This window comes from Pongo abelii, chromosome 1 (genome assembly GCF_028885655.2).
Source record: "Pongo abelii isolate AG06213 chromosome 1, NHGRI_mPonAbe1-v2.0_pri, whole genome shotgun sequence".
NCBI lineage: Eukaryota > Metazoa > Chordata > Mammalia > Primates > Hominidae > Pongo > Pongo abelii.
The window spans coordinates 229,262,274-229,281,231 of NC_071985.2; the positions used below are offsets into that span (position 1 = coordinate 229,262,274).

Consider the following 18,958-nt stretch of genomic DNA (forward strand, 5'->3'; position numbering starts at 1 on the left):
AAAGAGCAGCTCCAGGTGCTTTTCCTGAGCTGAGCATCCGCCAAAGCCTTTGTCTTTATTAATCTTGATGACCCGCCAGTCAGCACAGGCAGGTCCCTCCGAGATGACGGAAAAGTGGGAACACCTCGGGGACTCACACCTGTGCCAAGTGATGAATCCTCCGGACAGCTGATTAGATTATTCCAAGTTCTGTCTACTTCTGGACATGATAAACATCAGAGACTGCTCAGGGCCCAGAAAAAGCTAGCACCACCGAGGCTCTGGATGGTGCAATTCCTAATCCAGTGAATTTCGTTCTATGCCTCCTTCAGGAGGTGCTCCTCATGAGCATCTGTCCCATGCCCTGCCCTGCAGACTAAGGGACAGTGGAAAGCTGTGGAGCAGAGCCCCCTCTGTGAATTGAATGAGCGTCACTCAATGAACAAGCCTGCTCATGTGGAACACAGGGACAGTGGTGCCTGTCAAGCTCAGAATGGGTGGGGCAAACTTGGTGAGAGGGAAACCTAGAAGAAAGAGCAAACAAATTGTCCCATACTCAAGCGCTCTAAGAAATGAAGCTGGTAAAACAGCACAGCTCAGAAGGAGCAAAAAGAGTGTTTGTAGACTTCAGTGCTCTGGAGAACATTAAACATTCTCATTTCTAAAAGCGGGGTGAAATTTATGCTCAAGGCCACGAGGGACAGGTGCTCCCAGCAGAGACTGCTATATATTCATGAAGCTGATTTCCACATGCACCCAGGGGGCCTCCAGGACTCCAACCCTGGCTCACAGCTGTCCACTGCCTCCCTAGGTCAGCCACCAGAAAGAGCAAGGCCCTGTAACTAAAGGGCCCTCTGGGCCTCCTCCCTGTCTACAAGCCCCGTGCATCGCTCCAAGCCCCTACTTTGAGGCTCCTCTTTTGACTTCCTTTTGCAGGTAGAGACTCTCTCTTTAGGGACAGCTCCACATTCCAGCCAGGTCTGACGCTTGGAACTCTGGTCCAGGTTTAATCTGTCTGTTTTTGGAAAAGGAGTGTTGAGCAGATGGACTAATTGGTCACTGCTTCCCAGAGACCCGGATAATAAACGAGCTGTCCCCCGCAGCTAAGCATTCGGCTGGCAGGCCCAGCAACCCATTCTCAGCTCCCACCAGCACCACAATTAGTGATTCCAGCCCCGAAGCACGCCAGTTTGGAGAGTTTCAAGTTCATTAAGAGTTTAAATAAATCCATTCATTTAGGTTTATCTTAAAGAGTTTTCTGTAATCACCTTCATTACATGTTTAAATAGGGTTAGGGGAGGGTAGTAATTAGAAAAAAATTTGCTTCAGCCGGGGGCACTTTGCAGCTCTACACAAATATGTTACCTTGTCACAGTCCCTATGATCTGGAACCAACTCAGGCCATAGCCTCAGCCCCTGTGTAAATCACAGCCCACGAGGCACAGCTCCAGGGAGCTCCAGGGAGCTCCGGATGGAAGGGCGTCTGTAGAAAGAGAGCGTTTCTGCTTTGGCTTCCCGGATTGTGGTTTTTTTTTTTTTTGAGACTGAGTCTTGCTCTATAGCCAAGGCTGGAGTGCAGTGGCGCGATCTCGGCTCACTGCTAGCTCCGCCTCCCAGGTTCACGCCATTCTCCTGCCTCAGCCTCCCGAGTAGCTGGAACTACAGGTGCCCGCCACCACGCCCGGCTAATTTTTTGTGTTTTTAGTAAAGATGGGGTTTCACCGTGTTAGCCAGGATGGTCTCCATCTCCTGACCTCGTGATCTGCCCGCCTCAGCTTCCCAAAGTGCTGGGATTAAAGGCGTGAGCCTCCGCGCCCGGCTGCCAGGTCATGTGTTTTTAAAGGGAGCTTCACTTTCCACACTGGTCCCAAAAATCCCAATATCTTTGTATAGTATCATCTCTGTGTTTACTGCATCCCAAGCCCATTCCATACCCATAAAGCTTTGGAAATCGGCTCAAAAGCTTCAGTTAGGATTTCCGATGATGGATGAAGACGCGAGATAATTGCTCCATACTTGGCCTATCTATAGGAAGACACAGTCAATAATAGTATAATGTGGTTAGTTTAGACATTTCATTAAATAGACTATCACCAATGGAATCCAGGGTAAAGCATGTTTCTGCAATACCATAATGGATAAGGCTTGGTTTTAAATGTACTGCAATAAAAACCCACATGTCATGAATTTTGCTGTGGAAACAGATAGACTTTTATTAGTTTAGGCTTCCTAGGCATTGAATAATTTGTGTCATAAACTAGTTTCTAATAAAATCTGCAAATAAAATTTGGGAATGCCTGTTGGGCACAGTGGAAATTTCCTGAGCTTCTTGCTTTGGGGGGTTTAACTTTTGGTTTCACCAGGAATGCCTTGAGATTCTTTGATTTCCTTTCCAACTAGAAAGGAAAAAGGCTCGGAGGTGACCACAGGAAGCTCCCTGGGATGCAGGTCCCTGGGCCACAAGATCTCAGCTTGGCAGCGGGGTCAGCACCCTGTGGAGCAGGGGTCCTCTGGATCACACCTGGCTCCTGCTGATGGTTAATGCCTGCCCATCATTTTCTCACACTGCCAAGGTGTGAGTCTACCTGCTCTAATTTACTAACCCTTGGCATGTGCATTGGCGCCTGGCATCTCAGGACTAAGCCAGGTTGTCTGTCCATGAGCCCGGTTTTGCACCTTTTCCAGGGGGGAACCCTCACCAGATTCCCAGCTCCTTTAGGGGCTTGCTCTATGCCAGTATTGTCACCTGGGCGCACCTCTGGGCCTACCTTTGGGAAAGGCTCCACCTGTGTGTCTTGGGAGTTCTCCCAGGCAGCCCCACCAATGAGCCTTTCCCTGTGAAGAGTCCCTTCTGGTGAGTCTCAGTGAGGGAAAGGGGGGCTGTGATCACTGCAGTCCAGAATCTTCCCGTTGAAATGGAGATAAGTGGCCACGAAGTGCGGGCACTGACTCCCATGGTTCCCATTGCTGCTGATCACTATCACTGCATTATTTTATCATAAAGGAAAGTGTGACTCGAAAGGCCTGGGGGTGGGGAGGCCAGGGATGAGAAGAGGAAGGCTGGCACCCCACTAGGGAAGAGTGTGATGGGGGATTCTCATCTGGGCACCACACAGTTTATGGAACTCGGGGCGGACTTGCCTGGATCCCGAATGGGCTCTGGGGACTCTGGGGACAGGTCAAGAGCACACAACTGTCCTGGAGAAGGACACAGAGGGTAAGAAGCAGCATGGGGCCTGGGTCAAGCCTGTGCTGGGGCTGGGAGGAGGTCCCCAGAGGAGGGAGGGATGCCACAGCCTCGCACCCACCACTGCTCCGAGTTTAACTTTCCTTACACACCTTCTTCTTCTGGGTGATACCCACGGGGATACAGCCAGAGGCTCCAGGTGAGGCGGGTGGGCCTGGGGTGGGTGCTCTGTCATGGTCACATGCACATGGAGGACAAGATAAACAATAATCTTGCGTCGGTTTGGTTCGTTTATTTGTTTGTTTTTGAGACAGGGTCTCACTCTGTCACCTAGGCTGGGGGCAGTGGCACGATTACAGCTGACTGCAGCCTGCCTTAAACTCCTGGGCCCAAGTGATCCTCCCACCTCAGCCGCTTGAGTATCTGAGACTACAGGAGCATGTCACCATGCACAGCTAATTTTTTGTTTTTTGTAGAGAAGGGGTCTCACTATGTTGCCCAGGCTAGTCTTGAACTCCTAGGCTCAAGGGGTCCTCCCACCTCGGCCTGCCAAAGCACTGAGAGAATAGACACGAGCCTCAACACCCAGCCTGGTTTGGAATGCTTTAAAAAGGTTTTGAAAATCAGTTATTTTCACCTTTTGCACACTCCCGCCCCGCCACCCTTCCCTGAATTTTGATTAAAATTCATGCCTCAGCATCGCTGCTCTGGTCAGGTAAAAGATGGGCGGCTGTGCCAAAGAGACCAACGGTTTGCCCAAGACTGGCAATTCCCATGATTTAGGGTGATTATGGCTCAGCTGTAATGAATGCATATTAAGCCTTCCTTCAGAGCCTACAGAACTTTTGATTCATAAACAAATTACTCTGAGCCTATAATGCAGGAGAAAGAAATAGCAGCTAATTTAACCAGTGAATCAATGGCAAGACAGCACAATACAGATCATGGAATTTGAAGTACTGTATAATGGAGAAAATGAAAGTAATAACAAGAAGCAGAAATACTCATAAGGGCAGCCCAGGCCCACAGTTCCCAGCACTGGACTCCATGCCCTGGGCTGCAGTGAGACATCCATGAATTCGGTCCTGCGATGAATCCTGACTTTGTTCTGGGAGGTGTTAACAGAAAGACAAGCTGTGCTTAGCGTGGCCTCCACACCAATAGGATGCCTTCCCATTGAACAAGAAACCTAGCCAGCCCTAAGCAGGAGAGCCTCAGACAGTTGATGCCTGCTGCTCCAGGGAGGCACGGAGGTGTCCCAGGAGAAGCGTGCACTGTGGCATCAGCCAGATGGATGTGCGGATCCAGGCTTCCTTGCTGTCACTGTGGGACCATGGACAAATGACCAGACCCTCTGAGCCTCAGTTTCCTTCCCTGGAGAATGGAGATAATATCTACAAAATCAAGTACATCATGGCTTATAAATTTGAGGCAGCTCAGCACAGTGTTAAGAGCAAAGCCTGTGGACCACCTGGATAGCCTTAGGCAAGTAGCAAAGACCTCACTTTGCCTCAGTGCCCCAGCTGCAAAATGGGTTGATGTGAAGGTTAAATACTAGATAATACCAGTCGAGGCTAAGCGCGGTGCACAGTGAGCCCATAAGAATGCTCCTGTTTCCTCATAAACGTACCCTAAGGATCTAAACGTGATGTTCTAGGTGCCTGGTTTGGTTCCAGACTTGCTCATATGGAGCCCAGCATAGAGGCTACCTTTTTCTTCCCCACTAATCCAGGATCCTAGATTGCAACTCCGGGTGGGGGGATGTGAACCCCCACGTGAATAGCCTCTTCTTGGGGCAATTCTCATTCTCCCATTTTAGATGTTCCTGGGCAATTACTTTAAGGAACTGTTTGAATCTGTGCTTGTGTCCACAGTTCTGGGGGAAAGTTGGAAGTAGTGTTTCCCAGAACACATCCCATAATGCGGGAGTCCCCTGAGGTGACGTGCAGAGGAGAAGGAAGGGTTCCCTCCCCAACGGTGCTCCCCAGCGTCCCTCCATTGCTCACATGGCCCCACTGGAGACATGCTACTTTGCTTGAAGCCATTTATCTCTCCTTGAAAGATGAGCAAGAATTTTGCCCCATCTCCTCCCCTCTGCAGAATTGTATACTCAGATTTCTTTTGTGCGTGCCTGTATTTCTTGTTTCCAGCACTGTCCCACCACCTAAGTTCACTGCTTTGAGCCTGAACTGTACCTCAGCCTGCTTGACTTGGACAGCCTGTGTCTTCTGACTCAGAACCTGTCTCATCCTGGCTTGACTCATCAAGCTTCTTCTCATCTCAAAAGAGGGGGGACAACAACAAAACAGAGCTCACTTCTGGCAATAATATGCAAATGCTCGCATGCCAAAAATAGTTTGCACAATTCAAGAGGGCACACAAAAATGTTCCATCACATTTGCTCAACCTCTAAATCAAAATTTTATGATGCCAAGGAGTTTGCTCAGTCACCAGTCTGGTGATTTTTATGGGATTCTTTTTTCTGAAGGGAAAGAGGGAGGTGAAATAGGAGTCGTTAGCCAGGCCGTTTCAGAGGATAAACACACAGACCCAAAATAGGAAATGTAAATAGTTTAAAGGCAGTGACACCAATTTGAAGCAATCAAGTAGAAAATAATACAGCATAGCCACTCTTTGTCAATGTCAACCATGTCAAGAGAGCCTACGGAAGGGGGGGCCGGGCCTGCTGGGACTCCCTGCCAGGACCCCAGGTTTTATGGGGTTGCACCGTTATAGTTCCTGGAGGAGGTCCCTGTAGGAGCCTGGAGAACAATAACTCCTGAGATGCAGGAGGAAGCCCTGGGGATGTTCTTCTCCAACAAGGAAAGCAAAAGGAACCATGAAGGTATCTGTGATAGAACTGTGGATGATGCATGTTGCCAAACGTCTCATCTTGTGTTGGTTCTGGACACCCCACACACTCTGTCATGGGGCCTTTGAGTTCCTGGGCCGTTGGAACACAACTTCAAGCCCTGCCAGGGAGGGAGGCTCCAGTACTTCTCAGTCCCGGACACCATGCAGGCAGGCATCTAAGGTGGGTGCATTGATGGCACCCAGGCCAGGCTCAATGGCAGATCTGACCAAAGACCTGAAGAACTAAACAGTCAGGTGTCCGAAGGGGTGGCATGGCCTCTGGTTTCTGGATTTGTGTCTGAACCTGTGGGTTTCTCATCTACATGAGTGCATGGGTGACACTGGGAAGTTCCTTGAGCCCTAGAGTAGCAGCATCAGAAAACACATCAGTGGGCCATCCCAGCAGCCTTCTGGTTGGAAAACACTGGCTCTCACTGTCTGGTCGGCTAGGAGCCGTGGCCCCGTCTTCAAGCATGACTCCTCTAGGAAGTCTCCCTGGACCCACAACCCCAGCTTGGAGAGACCCCGTCCTCTTACCTCTCCTCTTGCCCCCAGGCCTTTGCAGAAGCTCTCAGACCTTCTGATCCATTGGTTCCCCAGCCTCCCCATGACCTCCCTGAAGACAAGCATGGTGGCTGCCATCAGCAAATTTCTCCTAAGCTCTGAGCCAGGCTGATGCTTGAGGGGAACTTGGTTGAATGAATGATGAAATGAATAAAAGAATGAATACATTAACTTGAAGCCCTTAGATGAAAGGTTTTCTCAGTAAAGGTCCTCTGCACTAGGACTGGTAATGTCAACTGTGTACTCAATACTTTCCATGTAGTTAACAAGAGGCATCCCCCTTGAGCCTGCTGTGTAACCTGAGCTTCTCAAACTCCTCACAGGGTCTGTATTAATTAATTGCTATCCACCCACTTAGGAGTGGGACTTACCATTATCCCCACTGTAGATCCCTGAGGACCTGGGCTCAGGGAGGCTATGCCTGGTCACAAATGGAAATTGAGTCCTCCTAATTCTGATCACTGCACTCCACCTTCCCTTCCCTCCCCTCCCCTCCCCTCATCTCCCCTCCCCTCCCTTTCCCTTCTCTTCCCTTCCCAGGAGGAGAGTCTGGGCAAGCCCTGCCTTCTGAAGCTCAAATGCTTTGCAGGAGAAAAGAAGGAAAGTGACTCCAGTTGAAGATGAGGGGCTCAGGGGTTGAGCAACTCTCACTTATGTAAAGGGAGAGAAGCAAGAAGCCCAACAGGATGTCAGCTCATACCCAACAGGACAGTTCCTGCTAAGACCTGGGTTCCTCCTCATGGCCATCCATTCATTCATTCACTCACTCATTCTTTCATGTAACAATTATGAGTTCTGTGTTAGTCAAGGTTCTCCAGAGAAAGAGAATCAACAGGATTTACGTGCATATGGAGATACTTACTGTAATGGGCTCATGTGATTATGGTGGCCTGTGAGGAAGGAAAATAAATCTTGGGACCCCAAAGTCACTAAGCCAAGGGGAAGTCAAGCTGGGAACTTCAGCAGGCAAACCCGCCTCCCAATCTATTCCTAAATAAGATGACTACGAAGATAAAAAAGCTACACACCTCCCTCACAGTCTGCCCACATATTAGTCCATTCTCCTACAGCTAGGAAGAAATACCTGAGACTGGGTAATTTATAATTTATTGGACTCACAGTTCCACATGGCTGGGGAGGCCTCACAATCACGGCGAAGGCAGAAGAGCAAAGGCACACCTTACGTGGCGGCAGGCAAGAGAGCATGTGCAGGGGAGCTGTCCTTTGTAAAACCATCAGATCTCATAAGACTTATTCACTATCATGAGAACAGCATGGGAAAAACTTGCCCCCATGATTCGATTACCTCCCACCAGGTTCCTCCCATGATACGTGTGGATTATGGGAGCTACAATTAAAGATGAGATTTGGGTGGGGACACAGTCAAACCATATCAGCCCACAAGGAAATTCTTAGTGGACAAAGGACAGACAGAACTCAAAGTCATCCCTCTGCTTACCTGTGACAGACATGTATCTGATTGCTTCCTCTGCCTTATTGTTTCACTGAGCCAGACTAAGGCCTACATGACTATTTCTCTAATCCCCACTCACATGGAAATTGTGTCTTCAGTGAAAGGCTGATCAGAGACTCAAAAGAATGCAACTGTTCATCTCTCATCTACCTACAACCTGGAAATGACCTCCCCACTTTGAGTTGTCCAGCCTTTCCCAACCAAACCAAGGGACATCTTACAGATATTGACTGATGTCTCATATCTCCCTAAAATGTATAAAGCCAGCTGTGCCCCGACCACCTTGGACACATGTCATCAGGACCTTGTACGATTGTGTCACAGGTGTGTCTTTAACCTCAGCAAAATAAACTTTTGAAATTGATTGAAATCTGTCTCAGATACTTTTGGCTTCACACTGGCAAGGCCCAAATCTGCAGGGTGGGCAGGCAGGCTGGAGGCTGGGGAAGAAGCCCAAGTTGCATGAAAAGTCCGAAAATGCCTGTGGCTTCATTGCCCTTGCTTGGAGGTCAGTCTTTTCCTTGTAGGGTCTTCACCTGATTGGGTGAAGCCCACCTGCATCATGAAGGGCCACCTGCTTCCCTGAAATCTGCTGATGTCAATGTTAATCTCATCCACAAATGCCTTTGTGAAAACATCCAGAATAATGCTTGACCACATATCCGGGCACCACGGCCTAGCTAAGCTGACATGCTAAATGAAGCATCACAAGCTCCTGTTCTAAAGGCTTGGGATGTTGTCACAAACAAACGGAACTTACTTGGCAGCATTGAAGATAAATGATGAACAATAAGCAGCTTCATATGCTGGGCAGCAATGGCTGCCATGGAGAAGAGGCCCAGCAAGGTGAGAGGCTGCCTGCAGCATGTGAGCGGGAAGGGGTCATCGTAAATGGGGTAGTCAGAGTCAGCTTCCTGGAAAAGGCTGGTGTGAGCAGAGAGTGCAGGGGCCAACCAAGTGAGCCAGGGCGCATTCAGGAAAGGACTTTCGGGGTAAGGGGACAACCATGGGGGGTGCCTGGAGGAGCAGCAGAGGCCGGAGTGGGGGGAGCTGGAGCGGAGGGAGCAGGGGAGAGCAGTGGGAATGGAGGTGGGGGAAGTCAGTGAGACCAGCTCCAGGATGGTTGGAAGCCTTCTCAGTGTGAGAATTACGGTGGTTACAATGATGTGGTTATTACATTAGACACAGCGTGGACTCAAGAGTCGGATGAATTCCAGCTCAGTCCCCAGCTTCTCCACGTCCTAGCTGCGTGGACATCAGCCCATCAGTGAGTGTCTTTCTGCCTGGGTTTCCTTACCTGCAAAATCAGATGCTTATAGTAATTGCCTTGGAGGGTGGCTGTGAGACGAACCACAGTTGCCCAGCTGCAATGTTACAAGCTTGATGGGTGAAAGTGCTTTCATCTTTGCTCCTTTCATCTTCCTCTAAGGGGCTTTGGGTGTCTTCCAACATTCAGTTGGAACTGTGTTTAAACAATATATTTTAAACCCCAAGTGTCCTTCCCTACGTGCCATGCCATAATGTGTCGGGATCTGCTAATGCTGGGTGCACGCATGCTTCGGCAGATCTTGTAGTCATCCTTCTTCTGCCTGTGCCTGCACTTGAACTGTATGTCCACCATCACCGGTCATTGATTAGGAAAGGTGCAGCTCCACAGCCAAGATGGAGCATATGTGCTCAGTCACACAGAATTGTAAATATTCTCCTCCATCATGCCGTGGGATGCTGCCTGCAGCCACCCTCCTACCCTGCACAGGGGACCTGGAAGGCAAGATCCAGAAGTCCAGGGAGCACAGCTGCCAAGAACAGCAACAATGAGCTTAAGGCAGGTGCAAGGGTGGTGATCCACTGTAGATCGTCTAGAACAGCCTGTCAATTTGGGTGCTTCTGACTTGACTTTTAAAAAATTTTAATTTCTGTTGCCTATTATTTTTAGTGGCTCAACTTTAAAACCCATATTTCCTGCTCTTCTCCTTTAAAGTTTCTGGGTCAGTCTAAATGAAGAGTATCTTGAGGACAAGACGCTAAAAAAAGTTATCATTGGCAACTTATCTACATGAATCAAAATTTTCGCATTTTTTCTGCCACCAAAATATTGGAAACTATGATTAGTATAAGTGTGCTTTTTTTTTCATGTACAACTCTCAGTTTCAATTTTGGTTCTCCTCATTCTCCTTTTTAGCTAGTTTTGCTTTAAGATAATTAAATGTAATAACTTTAGACTTGTAAAATAAACATCTACCAATATAATACCAGCTTACTCTGTTGTCTCCGTGTGAGATTTCCTCCAGGCTTTGCTGGGTGAAAAGCAGTTTCACACGCATTGCTTGTGCTTTGCTGCCAGGCAGCTCTTCGCTTCCTCCAATTCCCAGTTATCCTTTTCTTAAAGAGGTACTTCTTGTTTGTTTGTTTTTCTTTGACTCGAAAGAAGTGGAATTCCTGTATTAGCAATGAAAATGAGAAAGAATCCCAGGGCAGCCAGAGCTGTCTTTGAGTTTGTGGCATTTAGACTGTTTCCCCTGGCTAGTTCCTCCCTCTGTGCCTTAGCCGAGAGAGTCTGGGATCACAGAAATTAGGGTGTGCAGGTGGAAGGTTACAGTCATTCTCGAAGATTAGAAAACCCAGACCCAGCAATGGGGGCACTCACCTGGGCAGCATAGGTAGGTGTAATAGCTACAGGGCTGGGCCCCTCACTGTCCACTGTGGTCACTTGTTGATTGACTGGGCCTCTGGGGAGCAATCAAAGGGGTGTCCAGATGACAAAAGGCAGGCAGCAAATTCCCTTCCTGTTGACTCATCTGAACTGCAGAGGTGATCAGCAGAGAAATGTGGGTTGGCGATAAAAGGAAGAAAAGAATCAATAATAATAAATGATAGTGATGATTATCTTCATTGGTCTTGACAACCAAAATGGCCCCTATCACTTCCCTAGTACTTGTTATATTCCAGGTGACGTGACCAGTCAGGCAGTGCTCACCCTCCATCCCCAACCCACCCACGTGCCCCGCACCCGCTTCTCAGATGAGAAGGGGGTTCCTGGGAGAGGGGTCTGAGATCTCACAGCCTCCAAGGTCACAGGCTGGCCCCTGTGGTGAGGAAGGAAACTGCAGATGTGGATTTGACCAATTGAATCCTGACCTCCCAGAGCTCAGGAAAATGCTCTCTGGGGGAGGACTCTGTGTGACAATGCCCATCTCCCTGTGTCTCTTGGTGCCTCCAGGAAACGGTTTGCTGTTCTGTGAACAGAATCCAGGCCTAGGAAGTAAAGGGAGAACGGCAGCCCCTCCTGAGCCTGTGATTAAGGACTTCATGGAGAGAAACACATTGCTCCTGGGACACTAGCCCTGAGGAAGCACCAGCTCTGGGACGTGCAGGGCTCCACTTGACCCCTTCTGCTTAATTCCAGGGTGACCTTCAGAGAGTGGACTCCAAGCAGGAGCTCACAGCAAGAGCTCCAAGCACCTCTAATGGGTCACCCTCTGGAAACCGTCTCTGTTTAGAGTTGGGCTTCTAATAAATTAATTTTAAAATGGCAGTAGAAGTTTGGAGCGGGCACCTTAGAAGGCATTTGCAGCCATGGAGGTTGACTCCGTGGTACATCTAACGTTACGTGAGCTGGAGGACAGCCTGACTCCTCTTTACCTTTCAGCTAGATAATAGGAGCTAACATTCATCTTTCCAAGTAAGAGGACCAAGTGTGCTCCCAATGGTAGGAATTCCATAGACAGCAGCAGTGTGCAGCCCACGGCGTGCATTCAGGTGTCCAATATCACCTTCAGAAGCATGTTAGTGAAGGGATGGGCATGAATGTGAGTGAGAGAGAGAGAGAGAAAGGGAGAGAAAGAAAGAGAAAGAGAAAGAGAGAGAGAGATGAGGGAGAGAGAGAGAGAGACTGAGATTCACCCCTGTTATGGAAAATGTCTAGAATAGAGTTTCCCAATGCCTTATTTTTGTCTGACATTTCAAAAAGATTAGTGTGTGGGTGTCAGGTATTAATATTGATCTTCGTTCATTCCTTTGGGTAAACAGCTGCTTGAACACAGCCCCACTTGATTTCTTTAATTTAGAAATAGAGGGAGAAGGAAATTGCCTTTCTTTTTGTTTTGACTTGGTAGCTGGAAGGGTCCTGGCTTAAGCGGGTGAGTCCATGGCAGCTGAAGCTGTCTTGACCTCAGCTTCTGAAGACATATTCATGAGTCCAACTGGCAACCCTCTTCTCTGTGATGGTTCCATGATGTTCGTCTTGGTTTCTCCAGAGGTAAAACGGATAGCCTGGGAGATGGCTCAGGTTCATAGCTCCAGCCAGAGGGTATCTTCTGCAAAACAGCCCCCAGCTGGCAGGACCCCAGAAAATGTGCTGCTGCATTCCAGCTTTGTGTGTGTCCCTGGCCACGGTATAGGGCAAATAATCTCTCCAGCTGCCCTCTGGGTCCTCTAGGAAGGGACATGGTTTCTCCCAAATCCTCCAGTGAGGATGGGAACAGTCCTCTGGGTAGGATGGGGCGAATCCATCTATCTGGGTAGGATAGCTGCTTCCCAGGCCTGGATGTGCTGTCAGAGGTGCAGTGAGGAGTTTGAGGGAGCAGCCGGTGCCCTCCTTGTAAGCCCCATGGCCTGGGTTGGTGCTCATGAAGACCCTGCAGTAAGACTGGGGAGCAGGGGGAAGTCGTCTCCCCGCTTAACTGCTGGCATTCACCGCATGTTCACTCCGGTAATTATTCGTTTATTTGGCCTGTGTGATTGAAAATTACTGCGGCTCCGGCAGGGTGAGTCACGCTGATGGGTGTGATTAACATGAAGGGAATGGTGATTAAGGCTCACGTTCATCCTGGGTTTCTGGGAAGGACGGCACATCATTTAGGCTCCGTGAGAGGCTGTTCCCAGGGGCAGAAGCATGGACTTCCCAGGGCTCCCCCTCTAATCGCTTTCCAGAATGGTTTTGCTTTAATTGGTTGCCCCCGTTGGTCTTGGGGACCACAGGCCACGTCATGTCAGTACCCAAGGATCTCTTAATTTTCAAGGAGACTCAAGGCAGCAACTTTCTCTCTAACTTACTTCTTCCAGCCAAGCGGCAACTAATTAACTCGGCAGTGCCCTCTCAGCCCTGCCTGTATCCAGAGGCGCATGCCTTTCCCTGCTGTGGTGGGGTTTTATTTGTTTGTTCATGTGTTTGGCCAGAGCACCTCCCTGGCAGATCTCTGGGCTGGGATGCGCAGCAGGGTTAGTCCCATCCTCCCAGTGGTCAGGTGCCAGCACCATCTCCAGCACCTTATCCTCATCATAAGAGTTTTCCTGGGCAGATGGGAAGATGGACAGATGAACCTCAAAGTGCCACGTTCTCATGCTCATTGGAAAGGCCAGCAGGCAATGGCCTGGGGCTCCTTCTGCTTTGATGAGTCCTGGGTAGGTCTTGCTCATATTCTGGAACCAGAGAGACCTGCAAAGCGTTTGTCTAGCATCAAGGGTTCAAGTGTTTCTCTTGATCTAAAGTCAGAGGAAGAACAAAAGGCTACTCCGCAAATAACTCCAAATAACGTTGAAACTGTTTGCTCCTCACAATCAATATCTGACCTCAGGAAGAATTATCCTGAAGCACTTTCTAGATCCTACCCAGAAGTTGCCAGAGAGGATGGTAGAGACGCCGTACATGTGTGTATCGGGACCACACACACCTGCGGGAATGACCTCTGTCCAGGCAGCAGCGTCCAGGGCTGTGGGTAGGCAGCACCAGCTAAGCTCCTCTCAGGCAATCTTCGGGGCACCTTCACAGCATCCATTCAACACACTCGGATCGTCAGCATCTGGCAGGTAAACGTGAGGCTGAGAGCAGGATTTGAACCCAGGCAATAGGACTCTATCTTCATGTGACTGTTTGTGCTCTGGGAAGCGCAGGCTTTGAATTGAAGTCACTCCCTGGAGACATTTCATGAATACCTGTTGCCTGCAGGCTCTTTCCTGGCCTCTGACTTTGTCCCTAGGATGGAGTCATCCTGCATCACACTCAGGCCAGGTTTCTCCAGACACAGGCTGATTCCCAGGTTCAAGGCCTGGCTGAATGTTATGACCTTGGCCAAGTTTCTTATCTCCTTGTGCCTCATTTTTGTTTTTTCTTTTTTTTCTTTTTGAGACAGAGTCTCGCTCTGTCTCCAGGCTGGAGTGCAGTGGCGTTTGATCTTGGCTCACTACAACCTCTGCCTCCTGCATTCAAGTGATTCTCCTGCCTCAGCCTCCTGAGTAGCTGGGACTACAGGCATGTACCACTGCACTCGGCTAATTTTTATATTTTTTAGTAGAGATAGGGTTTCACCATGTTGGCCAGGATGGCCTCGATCTCCTGACCTCTTGATCTGCCTGACTCGGCTTCCCAAAGTGCTGGGATTACAGGCATGAGCCACTTCACCCAGCCTCATTTTCTTCTATGTGAGTGGGGGCAACTCTGGTACCTGCCCCTTGGGGCTTTGGGGCACACCTGGTGGGTGATGTGGGCATGAAGCATGGAACTCATGTCTGCAGAGCCTGAGTGTCTGTCAGCACAAGCTCCCTGACATTATTCTATGCTGCTTAGAGCCTTGCAGGTGTCTCCCTGGGACTGAACATCATTATTGTTTTCTTTAACTAGCCCAACAATGTTATTTCTACACCAGCAATTTCTTTCCTGGTCTGTTTTCCTGGCTCATGCTCCTTGTCCTGGCTCCCTGGATTTTGTCTGAATATGTCTTATCAAAAATGTCTTGCTTTCAATAGAACTTTGTCCCTTTCAAATGCTCAAAGCGTTTACATAACCAATGTCCCTGAGCTGACACCCTTCATGAGTCAACATGCTGGATGGCATGATGTCAGGGGAACATCAGGCACGGGCTCTAGACCTGGGAGGGATCTGGTGCATGTCTGGTTCTTTCACTTCACGGAGCCCTGTCCCCTTTGGGGGTCCAGGCAGGTATGCACCTGGCCACAACAGCATACAGAGGAGACTTGGACGTGTGAAAATGACAAGTGGACATCAACATGAAATTAAACAAGATCAAGAGTGAAAGGTGCAGAAGAGAAAGAGAAGCCCTCAGGAGCTCTCGGCTGCTGGAGAGGGAAGCACAACACAGGCTGGGTGTCGGAGAAGCGTTGGAAGCTGCAGCTGGCTTGGGCATGAGGGCAGGATGTGGACGAGCCATGCCCATAGTGAAAGGGGGGACAGGCTGGAGGGGAAAGAGCAGTTGCAAAAGGCAGAGGCAGGAGCCACTGTGGCTGGGCAGAGAGCAGCCAGGAGGGGGTAGAGAAGCCCCCTCTTAATGAGAGGCCGTTATGGTTTCTGACACAGAGCACTTCCGTGGAAATGGTTTTAGGAAAACTAACCTGATAGCGTGGGGCGAGAGAGTCTGGAGATGGGAGACGCCTGGCAGGGTCCTCTGTGAAGACAAGAAAGCATGTGTTTGACTCTGCTGTCACCTCCTTATCCACATTTTCCCTCAAGAACTCCTGTGGATAGAGCCTGGAGGCAGAGCTTCCGGCTGAGGCCTCACAGCCCAGACACAACCTCTGACTGTCCAGCAGCTGCAAAACGATGTGGCCCACCATGGGCAGAGAGGAGCCAGGAGACAAATGTGGCCTCCTCAGTTCCCAGGGAAGAGGCAAGAGGGGGTAGTTGTGCGGGAGGCGGGGGCAGTTGGAATTGGGAGGTATCCCTTTGGAGGGCGTGGGCTCGAGGTTTGAGATAATCACTTTTCACACAGGAGAGATAGGCTGGACCCCAGGCGTGGCTCGCAGGGGCTGTGTGGGGCCTGGCTTCCTGCTCCTGTCCATCCCTGGCTGGTGGGGGTGATCTTTGGGTGATTAAAGGACTGGATGCCCTTTTGCGGTAGCCTAGGTTTCCATCCCTCTGACATAAATTGTCTGCTGTACAGTGGAAGATATACCCTGTTCCTTTATTTTTCTAAAGCAAATCCAATCTGCTCTGAGCCTCCAGTAGGCAAGAAGTCTGAGATCAATCACACCATGGGCTCCTTCACCCCTGCCCTGAGTGGGATGTGGGCTCTGGCGCTTTCTCCTGCCAGGATCTGGGGTGGCCTGGACTTTTGTCCTTCTCTTTTATGGGACCAGCAGCCCAGGGTTAGCCTCCACTGAACTTCCTCCTGCCACTGTATCCCCCTCCGTCTCTGTCTCTATCTACCCCCTCTTCCCTCTCCACCTCCTTCTCTTCCCTTATCCCCTCCCCTCCCCTCCCCTCCCCTCCCTTCCTCTGTCCTCCCCTCCCCTCTCCTCTCCTCCCCTCCCCTTCCCTTCTCTTCCCTTCCCCCTCCCCTTCTCTTCCTTTCCCCCCCACTTCTCTCGGTCTCTCTTCCTCCCTCTCTCTGTCTTATTGTTTCTCTATGGGGGCTGCTGCGAAGTCCACTCAATAAAGTCCTCTCCACAGATCTCAGGCCAGAGACGCCCCTCCATACACACACAGAGGGCCCAAGACATCCTCCTCACGTGTTAGACAGAATAACGGCCACTAAAGTTGCCCACACTCTAATCCCAGAAACCTGGAAATATGCTGTTATGTGGCAAAAGGGACTTTGCAGATGGAATTAAGGCTATGAACTTTAAAATGGACATCATCCTGGTTTATTTGCTGGATCCATGGTGATCCTGTAGGTCCTTGGAAAGGACGCCTGCAATGGACTGAATGGTGCCCTGTGATGCAGGAAGGAAAAGGCCAGAGACAGTTGATACAACAGTCCCTGTCCTGCTCCACTGGCCTGTCCTTGCCCAGGGGTGACAAGCACTGAGGCCCCTTCCCAGGAGTGAAGAGGAGATCTCAGCAAGTGGTTGTCTCAGAGCAGTGGGCACAGGCACCTACAATGCTAGAGAGAAAGGGCACCAGGGTGGGCTGGAGGGCGGCCCCCAGGAGATCTGTCCACATCCTAATCCCAGAAGCTGAGAACGTGACTTCACTTGGAAAAATGGTAATGCCGTTAAATTAAGGATCTTGAGATATCATCCTGATTATCTGAGTGTGAGCCCTAAATCCAATGGCACACAGAGAAGATGCACATAAAAGAGAGAAAGCCACGTGAGGACGGAGGCGGAGATCAGAGCCATGCAGCCACAAGCCATGGAATGCCTGGGGCCACCAGAGGCTGGAGGAGGCCAGGAGGACCCTCACCAGAACCTTCCAAGGGAGCCTGGCTCTGCCAAGACCTTCACCTTGTGTTTCTGGCCTCCAGAGCTGCATAGAAAAAGAATTTCCCTGGTTTAAAGCAACCCAGCTTGTGGTAATTTGTTATAGGAGCCCCAGGAGACTGATAGAGGCACAAACATTGGCATCAGATTCCCTGGGACAGCTTTGAAATGAATATTCTTGGCCCATGGTTAAATTAGTAAAGTAAGGATTCATAATTTCATATATTTATTTGTAGAGTTGAGGTCTCACTCTGTCGCCCAGGCTGAAGTGCAGTAGCATAATCATGGCTTAGTGCAGCCTTGAACACCTGGCCTCCAGCGATCCTCCCACCTCAGCCTTCCTAGTAGCTAGGACTACAGATACGCACCACCATGCCTGGCTAATTTTTTTGTTTGTTTTGTTTTATTTGTAGAGGTGGGGTCTAGCTGTGTTGGCCAGGCTGGTCTGGAACTCCTGTCCTCAAGCGATCCTCCCACCTCGACCTCCCAAAGTGCTGGGATTACAGACGTGAGCCACTGTGACTGGCCTAGGACTCATACTTTTTAAAAGCTCCCCAGAGGATTCTTATGTAGCCATTTCATGGGTCTGTGTTTGAGAAACATTTTCTAGTTTAATTTGCTTATTTTACAGACAGGAAAACAGAATCTCACCCCAACCCCCAGCCCATTAGGAGAGGAGGGCTCTGGCCTCAGCCCTATCACTAACTCCTAGCTGGGGTCTCATTGGTAAGTGGTCAAGAAATCACCCAGTAGCGTGGTTTCGAGGTGGCCAGCCTTGCCTCTCCTGATCTTGAGATTTTAGCTGTTCTGAGAAAGCAAAGGCTTTTGACAAGATGACCACCCTCCCCTATTTCCCTTTCTTTTCCTCACAATTTTCCCACAAGGAAGTTCCTGGGGGCTGCTCTTTTACCTTTGGAGCTGTGACCGGCTAAGTGTGAGTATGGGACTGTGGGTGGCCTTTGGGATGCCCTGTAGAGGGAGCTTGTGGTGGAGCAAGACAGGGTCCAGAGAGGAACACAGACCAGAAACCGTTTCTACACTGGGTCCATCCACTGCTGAAGCTGGAGCCAACCCATGCCTTGGAGGTTCCGATTCCATGGGGCAGCAGAGTTCTTCTTTGTGCTTAGGCTCACTCAACTTCTACCTTCCCTTAATTTATGTGTTCTTCCTTAGCTGGGATTCAGCCTGAAAGTCCATGAAGCAACTGTATTTCCAGAGAGATCTGGGGAGGACAGAGAGCATCATCTACTCCACCTTCTTCATTAGAATAACGCAATAGGCTCACAAACTCCTCAGAACAGCAAGGACAGCCTCATGCAACTCGAATGTCTCCACCTTGGTCCTGCTCTCCCTAAGGCAGAAGAAAGACCTCAGGTCCCTGGACGGGATCGGCCATGGAGCCCTGAGAAGCTGTGTCACTGTTGGTGCTATGAGTCCTCTGTCAATATTACTACTGTTATTTAGTTAAATTAAATCTACTCGTCGACTATTTTGTAAGAAATCAATATCTGGCATGTGCATCTCTCTTTGTCCCATCTTATTCTTTTCTGTTTGGTTGCATTTTAATGGTTCTGTATATTCAGAAAGGAAATCAAAAATGAAAGCTGCCAGGATTAATTTGTCATGGATCAATTTTCTTGTATTGGGGACAATCATGAATATATCGGAGCCCAGCTGCTCTCATGCTCTGAGGTTGTCATAATGGACTTCTGTCGATATGGCTTTCGAGGGTAAAATGCACCCCC

General features: G+C 49.6%; 1 long non-coding RNA gene across 2 annotated transcripts; it reads left to right on the forward strand.

Annotated features, from left to right (window-relative positions):
* Nucleotides 1-3,026: 3,026 nt before the first annotated feature.
* LOC129060521 (uncharacterized) lies at nt 3,027-18,718 on the forward strand. Of its 2 annotated transcripts, XR_008527329.1 has the most exons (3): nt 7,283-8,903; nt 9,240-9,324; nt 18,387-18,718. It is a non-coding gene; the product is annotated as an uncharacterized LOC129060521 (long non-coding RNA). The 2 variants fall into 2 exon arrangements; XR_008527332.1 differs by lacking the exons at nt 7,283-8,903; nt 9,240-9,324 and adding an exon at nt 3,027-3,196.
* Nucleotides 18,719-18,958: the final 240 nt, after the last annotated feature.